This window comes from Ammospiza nelsoni, chromosome 3, assembly GCF_027579445.1.
Source record: "Ammospiza nelsoni isolate bAmmNel1 chromosome 3, bAmmNel1.pri, whole genome shotgun sequence".
Lineage (NCBI taxonomy): Eukaryota > Metazoa > Chordata > Aves > Passeriformes > Passerellidae > Ammospiza > Ammospiza nelsoni.
In genome coordinates, this window is record NC_080635.1 from 73,221,460 (window position 1) to 73,237,172 (window position 15,713).

Sequence of the window (15,713 nt, forward strand, 5' to 3'; positions counted from 1 at the left end):
GATGGACGGAACCGTGAAAGCAAAGCGCGGGGCATCGTCCGGGTGAAGGGGAATTTGAAAAAAGCAATCCTTGATATCAATCACTGCCAAATTCCAATTTTGGGGGAGCATTGCTGGGGAGGGCATCCCTGGCTGGAGAGGACCCATATCAATTATTAAATCATTAATTTGGCGGAGGTCGGTCAGGAGCCGCCACTTATCCTTATTGGGCTTCTTGATAACAAAAACTGGAGAATTCCAGGGAGACATAGTCTCCACAATGTTGCCCTTAAGTAGCTGCTCCTGAACGAGCTCATTGAGCGCCTTCAATTTTTGTTTGTTAAGTGGCCACTGCAAGACCTGTACTGGTTTATCTGATAGCCAATTTAGTTTCCAGGTCTGGCGCTCTTCAGTGGCCACTGCCCGAAAAACCTGGGGAGCCTTAGGCACGTCAATTCTGGCTCCCCACTGGGCTAAAAGGTCTCTCCCCCAGAGAGGCTCCGTGTAATCCAAAACGAACGGGCGTATGGAAGCCAATTGCCCGTCAGGCCCCTTAATTTGGACAATGCTCTTAGATTGGTTAGCCAATTGTAAACCCCCGACACCTGAAATTGTGCCCGCTGCACTTTGCAAGTCCCAATGTGACGGCCACTCCCGAGAGGGAATGATCGTCACATCTGCACCCGTGTCCAATAGACCCCTGACGATCTTTTTGTCCCCACCCAACGAAAGTTGACAGGTCAGGCGGGGTTTCTCCCTCCCCACTAACTGTGCCCAGGCTACCGCCGGCGGTGATGACTTTTCCGCAGGATTCTTCCAGTGATCTCTATCCGGAACTGGGATAGCCTGGGCAATTATCTGTCCCTTGGGGAGGAAGAGTGGGGGTCGGACACAGTACAGCCCTACCGCGAAACGGTCCCGGTCGGTGGTTACCAAACCCGGGACGATGTGAATGTCTCGCGGTGTGTGCTTGGTGTCTCCGACGACGGTCCACCTGCAACATCCCAGTTTCCTCCAGCGACCCGGGTGTTGAAGGTCGACAGACACCAGCTGGATATCACTGCTAGGGAAATAAAAGTCCCTAGTTAGCTGCAGCCTGTATGGAGAAACAGAGGACAAGGTGTTAAGTGCAGGCACAGTACCACAGGTAGGTTTTGTCACATCCGTGAGATATGTCAAGTCCGGCAAAGTGAAGGCGGGCGGCTCTCTCTCCACTCCTCCCTCCCCGCATTTTGTTGTTATTCCCGCCACATTTGTGTCCTCACGCAGGGAGGGGCTGCGCTCTGGGCTCAGTTTTTTGAGCCCTTTGCCTCCTCCTTCTCTCGCTTCCTCCTATATTCGAGGTAGTCTTGGCGCACTGGGCACTGAGGCATCCAGTGCCCAATTTTGCCACAGAGATGGCAAGGGTGGGTGGCCGCGGATCTTCGGCCGGACCCTGGTGTTCCTGGTCCGGCGACGGGGGCAGCTTCTAGGTCGTCGAAATCCGGTTCAGGGCACTCCACAAAAGACACAGAGGATCTCTTGGGGCGCAAGGGTAGCACAACTTGCCCTACTACTGCTTCGATCATGGCCTCCACCGTTGGCCGGGGACTTCTAGGGAGAGCTCGGATGGCTCTACGGCACTCCGCATTGGCATTGCTGTATGCCATTCGGCGGAGTGTGCTCTCCCTATCATCGTCCCCAGTCGCATGCGCCTCCACATACCGGTAGAGGCGCTCGATGAAGGCCATGTAGGGCTCTTGTGCCCCCTGCCGGATCTCGTCGTCTTCCCATTGGGAAGTCACTCCCCGCAGCTTGTGGAAGGCTCGCTCAGCCGCCTTGGATGTCTCCACAAGCTGCGTTGTGAATAGTGCTTTTGCCTGTGCTGCCCCCTCAGCCCATTGTCCCTCGCCCAAAAGGTGTTCCACAGTCACTACCAGACCGTCCGCATCATGAGATGTTGAAGGACTCCCCCAAAGACTTGGGAGAGCCTCCAAGATCTCCCTCCTCCATTCTGCCACCCAGTCCCGGAACTCCATGGGCCCTGTAAGGCTGGAGAAGAGAGCTCTCAAGTCCGCTGGCACCAAATCTCCCCGCGCAAGGGCATTACGGAGCAGCCCCCGGAAGTACTCTGACTCCCGGGAGTAGTCCTTCTGCGCCTTGCACAGTTCCTTGATCTGGGCCTGTGCAAGCGGCACCCACGAGGCCTGAGAACTCCCCTCCCCAGTGAGGTGGTACGTCACCGGGGCGGCTTCCAATAAAGGCGCCTGCCCCGGCTTCCGGTCATCCACACTCCCCCCCCCGGAACACAAAGCGTGGGAACCGGAAGGAGGAGCGTGGGAACCGGAACTGGAGGAGGTAGAGGCGGGGTCCGGCAGTGAGGCGGGGCGAGGGAGTGGGCGCGGCACACCCACATTCTCCGCCTCCTTGATGGAGATCGGAGGCGGAGCAACATAGGAGGGCGGAACAGGGGAGGGGTGAACTGGGGGTGGAACCGAGGGAGGAGTTAGAGGAGGAGCTGACGGAGGAGCAGGAGGCGGGGAAATGGGAGGAACGGAAGGGGGATACGAAGGGGGGGCTTCGGAAAGAGAGGCAGAGTCTGGGGGGAGGAAGGGGTTGGCACAGGGGAGGAAAGGGTTGGGAGGAGGACAAGGAGCCGTGGCGGGAACGACCGCATGGTCGCCGCCATTTCGGGCTCCTAGGAAGCCATCTTGGGAACCATCAGCACACCGGACCAACTTGGGGTTAGCAACTGGGGACTTGGGGACTGGGGCAGAAGGAGGGGGAAAAGAAGAAGCCTGGCCAGGGCTCCTCGAAGGGGGAGGCCGAGCGGGTCGAGGGGGAGCAGGGGCAGGATGGACCCCCTGCCTCTGGTCGGCCTTTAGGATCCCCCTCGAAGGCTCTGGCCGACGGAAAGAGGGAACAGGTTTGGGGGCAAGGACAACAGAACGAGGGGAACGCGGGGACAAACTAGAACATGCAGGACTTTTCTTAGGCTCCCCAGACGGGCGGAGTGTTGCGTACACTCTACCCGCCCAATAAGCCACGGTGGCCATTTGCGTCTCACCGGAGATAACGGCCTCTTCCAATTTGGCCACAACGGCTGCCCAAAATCGTGGCTGTCTAGCAAGTTCCGGTGAGACGTTGGGGAACTTAGAAAAGACCCACTTAACCAAACTTTTCAACTCTTGCTTGGGGGCCCGATGACCACCCCCAAGCAGCAAACCCTTAACAACATAATATACCTCTTTCTGGGATTTTCCCAGGCCAGCACCCATGGCTCCTTTCTAGGACAGAAATTTCCGTCACTAGAAAGGGGGAAAATCCTCTGATGTTACTGCCACGCGCCTGCTAAACAATGAAAACTTAAACACTGAGCCGCACTCCGCCGGCCCCCACTCCCCCAACCGCCCCAAAGTCTGGGACAAAGCTGGAGGGAAGGATGAAACTAGGGAGGTGGGTCCGGAAAGCCGGCACCCACAGGAACAAGAAAACAACAAACGCTGGGGGTGAGGAAAGTCCTCAAGGAACAAGGGCCGGGGGTAGGTCCCTAACGCAGGGCATGTACCCCTAGGGAGCTTTAAAAAGGGTGGGGGGGAAACCCGGAGAGTCCCCTGGTCGGGGCCCGAGCTTACCAAAAACCAGCGGCGGCGAAATCAAAAAGACAGGCGGTGGTCTTCGTCTCTGGAGTCGTCTTCCACGGGCGCGAAGAGTGCCGACTCCAATCCCACAGGGAGCGCTGCCCCTAAAACGGGGCCTGCTACTACCTGGGGTAGCTGACGACCAGCAGGAAAATGAAATCCAACTCCGTGGGGTCCGCTCGATGGTCAAAAAGTCCACCTCTTCAGGCCCCACGTTGGGCGCCAGCTGCGCGAGGGCGTCAGTGGCCCTAGATCCGGCTAGCAGTGAAGGGGAGAGATGGCCGACACCCTCCACGCATAGGAGTGCCAGCCCCCCTTGGCGTCCTGGCCTCGGGCTGGGCTGGATGACGGAGCTGGATATAGCGCAGGAGAGACGAGGAAAAGAGGCGACCACTTGCTGGGGTTAACAGTTGGTTTATTGATGGTCCACGGGAACCAACAGAGGGAGGGAAAACCAGCAGCAAATGGCACTGAATAAGGGGATACACGGTATTTTAAAGCAGGGGGGTGGAGAAGGGAGGGAAGCCCAGCTATCCAATAAGAAATCATTAGGGGAAGTACTGAACATAACTGACATACAGAAATAACCAGTGAATGCAAACAATAGGAGGGGCCCCGGGACCACAGCCAACCACAGCCCCCAGCTAACCGAAGGTTCCAGAAGCTTGGGAGGAGTGGGGGGTGATTGACTGGGCCCAGGGAGGAGGAAAAACTTACTTATAAGGAGAGACAGGGGAGGGGAAGTTACATAACTTAGAGGATTGGCAACTGAGGGAGAAGGGGTAACCATGGTAACATAACTGTAACAAACTCCAGGGCGGGAAAACTGGAGAGGAGGGAACCATTTACAAAGAATAATAGGGGGAATATACATGACATGGGGGAACAAACCAAGAAACTTAAAAACACACTACAACATGTGAGTGTCTAGACAATAATAATGTGAATTTAATAAAACCCCAACAAATGATTAAAAAAAAGAATCATTAACTTAAATTAATTTCCTCTTGAAAAATTACAATTAGCCTAATGAGTTGCTGAAGAGTAGACTGAAAAAGCTTTAACTTAGAGACACCTCTCTAATGTATGCAATGACATTTCCATATACAGGCCAGAGAGGGCCCAAATCCATACAATGGTAGCAAACTGGCAGCACCACCCTCCTCAAATTTACACAAATTATTTCTAATCTTTCATTTGACAAACTGGTTTGATAAAGAGAATTAAAGAGAGCCTGTCATAGGTCTAGGGGTGTTATTTAATATTTTCATTAATGATTTAAATGATAGAGCAAAAACAACAGTGAGTTCATTACATTTGTAGACATAGTAAAATTGAATAGATTGTACACATATTGGAATGTGGAAGGACCTTCAGCCCAGCACGCTGCTACAGAGAAGGTAATGGAGAGAAATATTTGCACAGGAAAGTGCACTGACTTTGGGTAAATGGGAAAAGAGAAGACAGTTGTTTGGATCAGAATCTAAATCCAGGTGCATATTTTTTTTCCTCAAACATTTAATGAACTTTTCTAACTGCAAATGAAATCTGAAGTGTTTTGAAACCTAGGTTTGAGTCTGAATTTTTCAGTTTAAGTCTTTTATCTACTTTGAATGGATGTACTATGATATACTGAAGTGGAAGCTAGCTCCTTGACATAGTGAAATCAAGAACACAAATGTTTAGAAATCAGATTTAAAATACATGGTTAAAAGTACACCTTTGCCACTAGAAAACCGAAGAGAGATGAAATCACAGAGTGAGGATATTATGTTCACTTAATCACTGTAATGCTAAAGAGTTTAACATGATGATGTCTCACTGTGGGAGGAAACATTATCTCTGTAATATTTAGAAATTGTCTGTCATTGTTGTGGATCTTCAGCACTGAAATAGTGACTGTTAAGGTAAGATTGGAATAGTCTGTTCAGAAACTATCCATTTTACAGGAAAGGGGACAGACTGGCATAGCCTTGACCCAGAGAAGATTTAATTTGCAGTGTCTGTTCTTGAAAACACTGATAAAACAAGCTAACATTCAGTTCACCTCATGATATCTTAAAGTGTGTCATATTTTCATGTGTCACACATCTTCTTTTAATAATGTTGCAATGTATTAATTTTTTATGATGACCTGAGTTTATGTATACAATCTTTGTTTTCCATAAAGTGCTGTTCCACATGACAGAAATCATGTACAATTCCATGGAACTGTGTGAAGCTTACAATATAGCAAAAGGCTGGAGAAATATGGTGGTATCAGTCTCTGTCATTGCAACTTTCAGGCTATTTCTTCAACATCTATCTGCAAGTTCAAAGGATTTAAAACCTCAGAGGGAAAATCTGTTTGAAGTAACAGTAATTTCCTTGTGTTTTTTGGTTACAATCCTTAGAAGTCAGATAATATTTCAAGCTTTCACCTAAACCCATAAAGGTTCATACACGAAATTAATTTTTCAAAGGCATCGTATGGTCATGTCCCTTATGTAGTACAGCATATGCTGTTCTCTTAGAAATACAACAAACAAATGAAAAAAACACACAACACAGAGAAAAGCTTCATATGCTTTTGAAGACAGTTCATTATTTAACTCTCCAAATAATTAAAATTTAATTAAAAATTTTAAAGTTACAATAAAAATGGGCAGAGTTTTGGAATGTCCTTCATATCCTTAATATAAAATGATGCTGTGAAGATTATAAACTTAATCTGCATTACGCATTTAAAAACTTTATTTTGGACACATAAAACCCAGCACAAGGTAGAGGTAGGGAAAAGAATATGAGTAAAGCAGATTTTCCTCTGTACCTTTAATACAAGAAAAGGGAACAGGCAATAATTTTGAAGACTATTTCCAAAAAGGTCCCAAAGATTCTTGCTGTATAGCAAAGACTAAAGAAATTTGGTTAATATGAGACCTGATGTTTTGAGTTTGAAGACACAGATTATCAATTAATGAAGTACAGTCCCTAAGGTGTGATTATTCCCTTAAATGGATGCATTGTGTTTTCTTCTTGTAGCATTTGATACTGGTATGGAACTGATGATGTGATATTGTTCATTTTTAAAGACTTGTGTTACCTGTGTATTCATTTCACAACTCTTCAATCAAAGCAGTACAAACACAAGCAACAAGGTTTGCAACAAGAAAGTTTAACAGGCATGCATGATTTCATACAAAAAATTAATGCAGGTTTTGTTAACATCCTGGCAATTTATCCTAAACTGCGCTAGGAATATTGTAATACCAGAATAGGCTTTAAGATCTGAGTATATTTAACACTTCAAAGAGGAAATATCAAGATGCGATTTTCGCACTACATCCTCCTAATTCTAGACCACTTGTATTTAAACTTCCTTCCACATAAATCAAAGAAATCCCCAGGGGCTCCAACTTGTAACAATCAGTCTAAGGAAAAGGATGGTATTATTCCTCCCTGGAGAGGTATCTAGCATGGATGAACCCTAAAAATATCACAGTCAATCTCCACTGTTGAAATGTGATAAAGAATATTGTTCTGCAATGTCTCCTGAGAGATGCAAATAAAAGATTTTTGCAGAAAATAGTATTTCCAAAAAGTGTGGGTGTTCATCAGAGTGCAAAGTTGATATAATTGATTATCAGAGCAACAGAGTAACTCGCTTTGTCTATTCACCTACTCCCAGCTCCTAAGCATCATTATTAGCTGAGATGTCAAGCACTACTCTCCTGCAGGAGCCAGATTTGCCCCCGAGTGCAGAGGGATAATTAAGTGTAAGAGAGTCCCTGCCCTACCAAAAGTAGGCTATGTGGATGGATGGGTCACTGTTAATTTGGGCAGCTTTAAGACAAACACGATATGTATGTTTGAGCCGAAATTGTCACACACTTCACAACGGCATATTGCAATGTGACATGTGCATCCAGATGTGAACAGTAAAAATAGACTGGACCCTTTTTTATTTTCTCCTTGAAAAGCTGATGTTCTGAAAGCTATGATTAAAGAAATACAGTTGTCAGAAGCAAGAAGCTCTAATAATAATAATGCCAAGGAGAAAGAGTAGTTTAGAAAATTTACCAGGAAAAGCCAGCTCTGCAAAATAGCTTTTCTATGTGCAGCAAAACAGTGTGTGGTGTACAAATTTTAAGCCAGCAAAGTTTTATTTGCACTGTAATTGCAACAGAAAGAATGCTAAAATGTTGGGCACCCCAGCATTTTAGCCTGATGCACATAAACCTGTTACTCCACCATTATTTTTGCATACTAGTTTTAGTACTACTTTGCTGTTTTATTTTTTGTTTATTTTTTGTTTATTCTCATCATAGAGGCTGGGTTGTACTTATATAACTTTTGCCATCACTTATGGTTAGTCACCTTTATTAGTCAGATGTGCCTGACTAAAAGGTATCTTGACAAGAAATAGGTCTGGAAAACTGAAGTTTATTGAGATTAGCTGGGATGACTATTTTTAAGTGGCCAAGTGCCACTCACATTGCATGAATTGTGTCCAGAGCAGCTGACCAGGCTGGGGTGGGAATGATGCAGATGCACAGGGCAGGTGTGTTCATGGGAGCATGTGCAGGCACACCCAGAATTGTGCTGACAGCTCTGGACATCTGCCTCTCTTTATCAATTATCCAATTCCTGCCATTAGATGCATTAATGATTCCTCATTCTCTGAATGGTCTCTATTTCTACTTTTCATAAAGAGATTTTTAATTTTAATAGTGACTTATGAACCATAACTGTAACACAGAATGAATGAAATACATTCCTCTCAGTCATGGCTAGCAAAAAAAATCTCAACAAGTTGTTTAGATTGTCTGTAACAACTTAGGATATAACTGGTAAAATATCCTAGTTTGTATGGTGGCATTTTCCTCCCAATAAGCATTGATGTCAAGGGATTCTGATTCTATTCTGAACCTCCAGGGTAGAGCATAAGCAGGGCCAACAATACCTTCAGTTTAGCCCTTTAGGCTGGAGTATATTGGAAGTGATGCTGCATTATGAATATTAATGAAAAATTAGGTTTTCTGAGTTCCTTGCCAGGCTCATCAATTTTTCACCTTACGTTTATACCACCAGAGGTCTGGCTTGGGGGTTTTTTTTCACTAAAAAGTCTGCTGTCTAACTTATGGAAACAAATTGATACACTCTGATCTGTCTATGATAAAATATGATTATATTAGGAAAAGAATTTAAATATTATCTGTATATATGGGAACTGAAACTCATCAGAAGATAAGGAGAGAAGATGATTTACTGGATGCTGCTTGAGATATGTTCTAGCTAAGGTGATGGAGAGCTGAAACCTTTGTTGATATTTGAGGTGAATAGAGAGACTATCTCAGGGAATTTAAATTGGAATTGGGACTATAATGCTTTGGAAAGCTTGAAAATATTGCTTTTTGCACTGCAATAAAACAACAATATTTTCTTACAGTGAGGAAAAGATTTCTGTGTGGTGGCTCCACTAGATAATCTGCAAAACTGCATGAGTGTAAAGTAATATTTCATTTTATTCAGTAATGCTCTAAAGTTAGATGCTTAATATTCTAAGTACAATGTGAATGTTGACTATTTCTGATTAATTTTATATTCTCTCTGAAACTACCGAATTAGTGTTAATGTAAATTGCATTACAAATGTATGTGTCCTGACAGACATGTAAAAACTCTGCTGGAGTTAGTGTAAGGCTCTTTGGGTATCAGCAGGGACTGTTTATGTTTGGACAACTATAGACACGCTTGTATGACTTTCACCAGTTTTCAAGACCTAACAGTCTTAATGATTTTTTGTCATTTGGATCACAAAGGATATAGACAGATCTGTTAACACTCTCAGATGTGGAGATGGCTGACTTCTTTAACTTAAGTTTAATCATTAGCTTTTTTGAAGTAGCAATTAGAATTTCATCTGATTGAAGCCTATACACCTGAATAAAGTTCAAATGTTTTCCAGCAGCATTCTTTCTTAAACAGTAGTTAAGATGAGCAGGTGAAGGTTTTTAGCCTGAAAAATCCAGGACCTCAGACAAATTCTTCTAAATGTTACCTTCCTACTGAGAAATCTATGGACTAATAACGGGACTGAAAGTGTACTAAACTTCTGTCAACAGATCTGGGCTCTTCATAGGTAGTGGAAAACATTCACAGCTTCAACAGACACCAACTGTAGCTCACTTCCTTGAATATGGTTACACATTAATATGTAAAAATATTCATACTTGGAATTTCTTCCATCCAAAGTTCTAAAGTAATTTCATAAATATACAACATTGTGAGACAAAATTCAATTACTAGTATTAACATGCTTCTTATATCGATCTACTTTGTGTGGGTTTTTTTTTCAAGGTTTCTCTTGAGATCTCTCCAAAATTTTGTAAATAGAACTCTGTCCTTATCCTTCTTATTAACTCTCTGTACCATGATATCCATCATGTTATACTTAAAGCTCCCTGAGCTTGAAATTTCAGGACTTAATTTTAAAATAAAATATTTTTAAAATAAAATACAGCAAAATAGAATTTACTTTCCTTTGAAAAAAAATAATTGCAGCTAGAAGATAGCAATGTCATGTCTTCAAGGAAGACAAGCCAAAATTTAGAACATGACCTAATTTTAAAAAAGTAAAATGGCTTGCATTCATCCCACAGAGAATATCAGCTGAAGGCAATTGCACACCAGACAGATAAGATGGCGTAACTAAACCTTTTTTACTGCTTTCCATACAATTCTAAGCCAACTCACATTATTAACCTTTCATTGATAAAGGAAACCAGTTTTAAGCTGATAACATCTTCTAATGATGGGCCTAAATGCTGGAATTTAACACAAGTAAAGGCACTTTATTATATCCTGTAAAACATTCAGTTCAACTGAAGCGGAGGAGTGATTAAAAAAAAATGGTACTAATAAACACATCTTCATTTAAAAAATGATAGACCTAAAGATGTCTCCAGAGACATAGCATAGCACATATACATCAGGAGAAAAAAAATTCAGAAAAAACCCCAGAACTGGCATCTTCCACAAAGGTGTAGTCATAGTATAGTTGTCAAGTCATATTTGTCAAGAATGATTTTCCTTTCATGCAGTCAGGTTGGATGTCACCAATCCACCTCATTTTCCATGTTCCTCATTGTAGTTTCCAGGAGGATTGAGATTAATTGCCGTATCATTAAGTGAATTGTTGATGTCAAGCTATATTTATATTTTACTCATGAATTTCCTAGAAGAACAAGGCATTGTCATGCTTTTAGCATTAACTATGTAAACATGGAAGTCAAACGTGATCTTTGTGATACCAGGGTTCTGTCATAATCCCAAGGGATCACAACGTGAGGCCTCCAAGTGTACTTAAGATTCAGCCTAAGAGCACTTTCCTTTCATTAAGTAGCCCTACTTGGGTAACTAAGCAAAAACTTATCCTTTCCTACTTCAGGAGCCAAGACAGCACTCAATATTCATAAAGCTGACACAGCCTGGCTTAGTGACAAGCATTTACTTCTAGCTAGGTCTTTTGGGAATTAACTATATTAAAATAATTTTTTCAGACATCATTTATACTCTATTGATTTGTAATGAAATGTCCATCTGTTTTCATAAACAGAACATGATCCATACCCCGTGCACCTTTCTTCAGGAATCTCCAATATCTCCTATGTATGGGTATTTCAGTGGGAGTTAAGTCTAATTGAATGATAATTTACCATAGCATTACAAATTGTGGTTTAACTAGAATTATGTGGAACTTTATATAAAACCCAATCAGACAGTAAAACAGATTTTTAGCCTTACACCAGAGGTCATACTTCCACTGAATTTTAATGAGATGTTCTGAATCCCTCAGAGGATAGAAATGCCTTTAACCCTTGCATGGCAAACACGGACTTGCAAATGGCAGCACTTCAAAATTCCTTAATAAAATTATATCATGGTGACATCATGAACCAATGTGATCTGTTGCCAATTAACCCAATTTATCATAATGAACAAGAAAACAGCTTTCCAATGATCTTTCATAGAAACAAAATAAGAGGATCTTTCCATACTGTGTCATCAGGGCAGAAAAAGCATGAAATATTGATTAAGAAAAGCCCAAATCTGGGTGTCACTGCTTCTAGTGGGTTTTGGCAGGGAAGTTGTATGAAGAACACACAGCTGTGGCACTGTACAGCAACCCTGGAGCTTAGGCTTTATTCTTGGGGTTTTATTTCTTCCTGTAGACATGATGAAAGGGTGAAATATATTGTGCGCCTGAGTTAACAATTATGGAATGTGTCTGAGACGAAACTAAATCACCTGCATGTAAATTATGTTTATTTACAAGGATAAGCTTATATGTGGATTTATAGTGAGTTCTGTAAGACTTTTGAGGTGAAAATTTCTGTGTGAGGACCAACTTACCCTGAAGGTCAGAGGAGGCCTCCTGTTTTCCAAGTCCATTGCACTTGGTCTTGTCACAAGCACACAACAGAAGACAGCCTGTGTGCATAAATGCCCATTCCCTTCCTATGTTTATTCACAATCAGCATTGAAGAGATTCCTCTGAGCCTTCTTTTCTCCAGGCTAAGTTCCAGCCCTCTCAGCCTTTCCTCACATGGAAGATGTGTTTCTGTTCCTTTGTCATCTCAGTGGTTCTTCACTGGATGCACTCCAGTATGTCTGTGTTTTTCTCATACTGAGGAGCCAGAACTGCACACAGTTCTCCAGGTGTGGCCTCATCCATGCTGAGTTCAAAGGATCACCCACCTCCACCTGCTGGCAACAACTCCAAGGCAGCACATGATGCCATCAGCCTCCTCGGCCACAAGGGCACACCTAAGGCTGTGTGGCATGAGGCACCAGGGGGATTCAAATACTCAAGGCAGTTAGCATAACTCAAGGGTTAGCATAAATAACCTCCTCAAATGTTAAAACTCACAGCAAAAATACCTAGCTTGAATCTTAGGCCTACTGAAAATGGAGCAAAGAGAGGCAAAGCATTGCCTAGTAGAGCTATGAATAATAACAAGCATCCACACCATGCCTGCTTTAAATTTATTCAAATCAGCTTCTAAGGTCCTGGGCTGGGTTGTATTTGGTTTTGTCAGAATCATTAGCAGACAAATGCAGACCATTACAGGAAAAGGACTCTATTCTGTCTGTGTGCTCTGCATGTCAGAGCTGTGGAGTGCTTTTCTCTTTTTTAGCCTGCAGACCTTTCTCGTGTTTGAGTAGATAAATGTAAATTGGAGATTGAGCAAATGGTGTTAGATATTTTAATGCAGGCAGATATGGTTGCTGCCGGATAAGAGATTATGCTTCTATTATGTTCTAAATTTGAATAACTTGGTACAGCAGAATTCCTTTAGAGTTCTTAGCAAAAATAAAATCAGGAGGAAGCTTGAGCTGCTTGGAGCTTATGACCAACAATTTATCGTGGAAGTCAGATAAAGCCCACAGAGAATTCCCTTTATTTTATATTATTTTTTGAAACATGAAAATTTATTAAATTGCCCTTTTGGTCTCCTGACTGCTGGGAAAAAGACCCGCCCTGTGGCAGCCCACACTGTGCAAGATTTATGTACCTTCTGAACTTTAAGTGTATAAAAACACCCTCCTACATGCTTGAAGATAAACAAACAAATGATACATCATACTCAGGTAGCTGAGCTAGACCTCTGCAATGCATCTCAGATGCTTACACTGGTGCCAAGCACACTGGGAAGCTCATAATGAGCTAATTTATCTGATTTCTTATCCCAGCTAAGCTCAGCACTCCTTAGACTAAATTACATTTGTTGCTTAAAGCCAGCTCAAGTATGGATGGCTCAGGCATGTTTTTGACAGAGCAGTGGATGGTACAGATATGGTATTTTAGCAGCCTTTGGAGATATTTCATTGAAAAATCATCTTTAGATGAATTTTTGCTTAAGCAGCTGTTTCATGGACTCTCCTCTAAGTCCTTTTCAGTGGCAGCAGCGCTTCCCGGGGTTGATCAGCTGGCAATGGGATACTGCACAGTACAATGCTATACTGACTCCCTGGTCCCCCCTGATTCCTGGGCCTGGGATGTTCCTGCTCCATGTCCTCCCCAAGCCCTGCCCCTCACTGGGGGGATAGCACCAGCCCTGGCCATGGGATCCAGCTCTGACCTCTCAAAGGGAAGCCCCACTGTCCCCAGCTTCTGCTCTGCAGGGATGTCACTGTGCCATGGCAGTTTTTAAAATTATCACTTTAAATCACACTTGGCAAGTTTTGCAGAATTGGTAGGTTTACCAAAAAACCCAGCCTTTCAAGTTTCAAAATGGTTCCACAAGTGTATAAGTATTGTCTTTACATAACACTGCCTTCTGGCATATAAATTTACAGAATCACAGAATCACAGAAGTTCAAGACTGGAAGAGACCTATAAGATCATCAAGTCCAGCCGATGTTCTAACTGTTCAACTAGATCATGGCAGCAAGTGCCACATCCAGTCTTTTTTTGAATTCTTCAAGGGATGATGACTCCACCACCTCACTGGGTAAATGATTCCAGTATCTGACCACTCTTTCTGTGAAATATTTCCTTCTTAATTCTAACTTACATCTCGCTTGATGCAACTTGAGACTGTGTCCTCTTGTTCTATCTGTTATCGCCCGGAGAAAGAGGCCGACTCCCAGCTCCCCACAGCCACCCTTCAGGAAGTTGTAGAGAGTGATGAGGTCACCCCTGAGTCTCCTTTTCTCCAGGCTGAACAACCCCAGCTCCCTCAGTCGCTCTTCGTATGGCTTGTGTTCCAAGCCCCTTATTAGTCTCGTTGCCCTCCTCTGTACACGCTCAAGTAACTCGATGTCCCTCCTAAAGTGAGGGGCCCAGAACTGGATACAATACTCCAAGTGAGGCCACACCAGTGCCGAGTACAGGGGAAGAATGACAGAATGACCTCTGCTCCTGCTGGCCACTCCATTTCTGATACTGGCCAGGATGGCATTGGCCCTCTTGGCTACCTGGGCACACTGCTGGCTCATATTTAATCGACTGTCAACCAGCACCCCCAGGTCCCTTTCCACCTGGGCACTATCCAGCCATTCTGTCCACAGCTTGTATCGGTACAGGGGGTTATTGTGGCCGAAGTGCAGTACTCGGCACTTGGACTTATTGAAGTTCATCCCGTTTGATTCTGCCCATGCGTCTAACCTTTCCAAGTCTCTCTGGAGAGCCCTACACCCCTCTGGCAGATCCACACTCTTTCCCAATTTAGTGTCATCAGCGAATTTACTAATAAAAGACTCTAAGCCCTCATCCATATCGTCAATAAATATGTTGAACAAAACTGGCCCCAACACAGACCCCTGAGGGACACACACATTTAATGTCCCTTATGCATTTTTTCAGGAATTTTTTAGCCCTCTTGATTTGTATTTATTATATAAGAATTCATTTTATCTGTGCTGCCCAGAGAAAATCTGAAATATAATAAACTGATTGACAAAATGAATTGAAGATTATGTATATGTTCCCATGAGCAAGAATGTTACTTTTTTGAGCAGTCAAAATCTATTTTGAAGATTCAAAGAAATGTTCTGGAAAAGTACAAGACCAGCAGAATAATTTATATAATGTAGAAAACTCTGGACAGGCCCTAAAAATAACAGATAAAGAACTATAGATACCTTGCTCTTAATCACTGACTGCTCAAAGCAAAATGTCTAAAAATTATTCTACAGTTAACAGTCTGTATAAAGATATTTCAATTAGGTAAGGCAAAAAATTTCAGGCTATGTTTCATTGTTGATAAGAACAAAAGCCAAATTGTCATGGTACACAGGATTTTTGGTTTTATTTTGTTATAAATTCTGGCCTAAAATTTAATTTGTTTTATTCGATAGCTATATGACTTTTATTGTAAAGACACTGATTCTATGCATGGATATTTCTGTTATTTTGTTCTTTTAAAAATCTATTTAATTGCTGAAAATACATGTATATACTGAGAAAAGTATTCTTCTTTTCACAGACAGGAGTTCAAAAGTATGTGAATCACTCAACCTGGACTTACATAAGTAAACACTTGACTTACTGTCGTGAAAATAAGAGGGGAGTTGACTCCATTTATCCAAAGAATTACAGTGCTATAATAACATAATGCCACTTAGTGTA